This window comes from Protobothrops mucrosquamatus, unplaced genomic scaffold (assembly GCF_001527695.2).
Source record: "Protobothrops mucrosquamatus isolate PMUCROS unplaced genomic scaffold, P.Mucros_1.0 scaffold1929, whole genome shotgun sequence".
Taxonomy (NCBI): domain Eukaryota; kingdom Metazoa; phylum Chordata; class Lepidosauria; order Squamata; family Viperidae; genus Protobothrops; species Protobothrops mucrosquamatus.
In genome coordinates this window covers 214,832-219,338 of record NW_015388050.1, presented here as the reverse complement: position 1 = coordinate 219,338, position 4,507 = coordinate 214,832, and positions in this window count along the sequence as shown.

The following is a 4,507-nucleotide window of genomic DNA, read 5'->3' as shown; positions in this document are numbered from 1 at the left end:
GATAGATAGATAGATAGATAGATAGATAGATAGATAGATAGATAGATAGATAGATAGATAGATAGATAGATAGATAGATAGATAGATAGATAGATAGATAGACAGACATACAGTGTTTTTTTTTCTAAAAAAAAAAAAAGGTGCCGGAACTCACACACGTCATACAACCCGCCTTACCTACCCTACAAGGTTCCATCCAAAAAAGGTGCCGGAACTCCATTCTGGGCATTCTATGAGAAACAAATTGTACCCTGGATGTTTGAGTTCATGCAACAGTGTTTTCCTTGTGCAGAACGTTTAAATAAATAGAATAAAATTAGGTATTTAAATTCCATCCCGCCCCAAAGAGCGACCTTGAGCTTTCGATTCAGAGACAGGATTGAAGTTCAAGCTGCTGCCCCCCCCCTCCGACACACGTACATTTTTAAAGCTTGTTTTGTCGGCTGCAAAAAATTATCATTCCAGGTTGCTTGTCAGTCCACCGCATTCCCCTTGGCTCCTCCTATTTTTAGCAAGGCCAAAAAACTCTCATGGTGTTATAATTATCCCAATCAAATGCATCAAGCTGGGGAAAAGAAATCCCGCTCCATTGCCTTTCTGCAAATCAGATCCAGGTGGACGTGACGGGAGAAAAGAAATTCCCAAATGCTTTGGTAGGTAATTTGCCGTTTTTGCCAGAAGTGGGAGAAAGAGGATTGGGCATTATTTCTGGGGAATTTGATGTATCTCCATAAGTTTTCAAAAATATTGGGCTACTAGAGTGACGGGCTCAAAGTCACCCAGACAGCTTTCATGCTTAAGGTGGGACTAGAACTCACAGTCTCCAGGTGATTCACCCAAAGTCACCCAACTGGCTTTCATGATTAAGATGGGACTACAAGTCACCGTCTCCTGGTAATTAGCCCAGAGTCACCCAGCTGGCTTTCATGCCTAAGGCAGAACTATAACTCCCAGACTTCTGGTGATTGGTCCAAAATCACCCAGAGAAGTTTCATGCCTAAGGCGGAACTAAAACTCACCGTCTCCAGGTGATTGGCCCAAAGTCACCCAGACAAGTTTCATGCCTAAGGCAGAACTAGAACTCCCAGACTTGGTAATTGGCCCAAAATCACCCAGACAAGTTTCATGCCTAAGGCAGGACTAAAACTCACTGTCTCCAGGTGATTGGCCCAAAGTCACCCAGCTGGCTTTCAAGCCTAAGATGGGACTAGAACTCACAGTCCCCAGGTGATTGGCCCAAAGTCACCCAACTGGCTTTCATGATTAAGATGGGACTAGAACTCACCGTCTCCTGGTAATTAGCCCAAAGTCACCCAGCTGGCTTTCATGCCTAAGGCAGGACTAGAACTCCCAGACTTCTGGTGATTGGCCCAAAATCAGCCAGAGAAGTTTCATGCCTAAGGCAGAACTAAAACTCACCATCTCCAGGTGATTGACCCAAAGTCACCCAGCTGGCTTGCATGCCTAAGGCAGAACTAGAACTCCCAGACTTGGTAATTGGCCCAAAATCACCCAGACAAGTTTCATGCCTAAGGCAGGACTAAAACTCACTGTCTCCAGGTGATTGGCCCAAAATCACCCAGCTGGCTTTCAAGCCTAAGGTGGGACTAGAACTCACAGTCTCCAGGTGATTGGCCCAAAGTCACCCAACTGGCTTTCATGATTAAGACGGGACTACAAGTCACCGTCTCCTGGTAATTAGCCCAGAGTCACCCAGCTGGCTTTCATGCCTAAGGCAGAACTATAACTCCCAGACTTCTGGTGATTGGCCCAAAATCACCCAGACAAGTTTCATGCCTAAGGCAGAACTATAACTCCCAGACTTCTGGTGATTGGTCCAAAATCACCCAGAGAAGTTTCATGCCTAAGGCAGAACTAAAACTCACCATCTCCAGGTGATTGGCCCAAAGTCACCCAGCTGGCTTTCATGCCTAAGGCAGAACTAGAACTCCCAGACTTGGTAATTGGCCCAAAATCACCCAGACAAGTTTCATGCCTAAGGCGGGACTAGAACTCACAGTCCCCAGGTGATTGGCCCAAAGTCACCCAACTGGCTTTCATGATTAAGACGGGACTAGAACTCACCGTCTCCTGGTAATTAGTCCAAAGTCACTCAGCTGGCTTTCATGCCTAAGGCAGAACTATAACTCCCAGACTTCTGGTGATTGGCCCAAAATCACCCAGACAAGTTTCATGCCTAAGGCGGGACTAAAACTTACAGTCTCCTGGTGATTGGCCCAAAGTCACCCAGACAGCTTTCATGCCCCAAGCAGGATTAGAATGCATAATCTCTAGGTGACTGGCCCAAAGGCACCTGCCCTGTTTTCATACCAGGATTAGCATTCAGTCCCTAACTGGGTGCAGACTGGAACTTGTCATCCCCACCCTTCAAGTGATAAGTCCAGGGAGAGTTGTGGTCCAGCGAGGCAATCCAAAACCAAACGAAAGCCAGCTCTCTTCACATCCTGGCCCAAGTTTTTCATCCAGTCCTTCTGAATGCCACTCCTTGCCTGCAGAAATGAATTTTAAAACCAGCGAATTTTCAGCGTCTTCCGAGGCACCCTTTGGCCGCAACCATAGAAACTGTGAGTAGCGAAAACACCGAGAAATGTAGCTTGTAGGTCGGGTTTTGTGAGAAAGGACATTTTCCCCTCCCCAGGGACCCTCGTTGTGGACCATATGTTCCTCCTTCAGCTGCATCCAAAAGGAAGCTAGGAGACGCTCGTTCTCAATTCATAATTTAGCGTTGTAGGACATTCAAACAAATGCCGTTCAGCTGGGCAAAGGCATATTACGCAGCAGCGTTATTGCTTGCAAGCGCTTTTGATCGCTCTTGCCTCGGTTGACGAGAGAGCGTGCATCCTTTGATTGGTACTATTTCGGGAAGCTACCGAAGCCAACGTACTACAAAGCACGGATGGGGAAGCTTCAACCAGGTGGTTAGTCAATGGCTGCTGTCCAAATTAAGTAACGCTCCGATTACGATTATTTTGAAGTCACGTAATCCCAGCAGCCTTTTGGAATTCTTTGAACTTGGTGGTTGAAAATACAGGAGCGAGCTGCGCTTTGGAGAGGTGGAACGTCAGCCAAATAGATGAATAATCACTGACATTTATGAAATGGTGGTTTTTCTTTTCATTCTCTTCCCCCCCCTCACTACCCCTTTTCTCCATCTTATCTTTTCTGCAAAAGGAGGAGAGATCTCTCCCTTGAACAACTGACCTGAAATAACAGGCAGGGTTGTGTTTTTTGCTCAGCAACCTGCTTTTTTTGAGAGGGTGTTTGGATTTATAATGCTGCAGGGGAGGAGAGCCATTAAGCTGAGAGTTTTAAGGATTTATCCTGGCAAGATTCTGTTTATTGGGTGTAAGAGAACAAAAATCTGGACACTTGAACTGTTCTACGTCATTCTCGGGCTTTGCCCGACACTCCTTCGTGTACAGTTCCGTAACACAACCTCGAGATGTTTTTTTTTAAAAAAAAAATAACACAACAAAGAGGTGCTCTTACAATACAAAGCTTTCAGGACTGGTCCTTTCCCCTGCATTTATCCCAGCGTACAGTCCCTATAAATTACACCACCCAGTCTACAATCTAACATTTAATCGTGGGAGATATTTAAAACCTTGTCAATTGAAGGCTTTGCAAATTACCAGCTTCATGGTGGTTACCTTCTTTCTCCTCTCTGGAGAAGGTGAGAAGCTGGTCACGATCAATAAATTAAAGAAAGGCTCTTTTGCCTCCCTTTTGATAAAAAAAAAGAGAGAGAAAAAACTAGCTCGGTTGTTTATTACCCTTATTACATTATCTGTGGCAGCCAGGCAGAGACAAGGAAGGGAGCGAGCCAAGTGTCAGGATACTCCGAAATTTAATGAAGTGGTTCCAAATATTAATAGAGGGACTGAATAATGGAAGTGCACATTTTCCGGGGTCCTCTGACAATAACTATAAGGAGGCCTCCTGGAAGCTGGAGAGATGGATTGACAATAAGAAAGAGCCACTCTGGCATATTGCAAGACCAGGAATAAATTTTGGCAGTGGTAAATGGAGATGTTATTTTAATTTGGCCGTTCTTCAAGTCTAGGAAAGGAAGAAAGTGGAATACGATTGCTTTGATCCTTCATGATGGGCAATCTGGTTTTCACTTACTGGGAAAAACCTGAGCTAAGCCAAGCATTATTGGTGGGTTTTTGTTAGGTCTAGCAAGACAAGAATTTGGAACCTACTGGATACCAAACCTGGGAATTGCAATAGCAATAGCACTTAGACTTATATACAGCTTCACAGTGCTTTACAGCCCTCTCTAAGCGGTTTACAGAATCAGCCTATTGCCCCCAACAATCTGGGTCCTCATTTTACCAACCTCAGAAGGATGGAAGGCTGAATCAACCTTGAGCTGGTCAGAATCAAACTGCTAGCAGTGGGCAGAGTTAGCGTGCAATACTGCATTCTAACCACTGTGCACCATGGAAGGAAGGAAGGAAGGAAGGAAGGAAGGAAGGAAGGA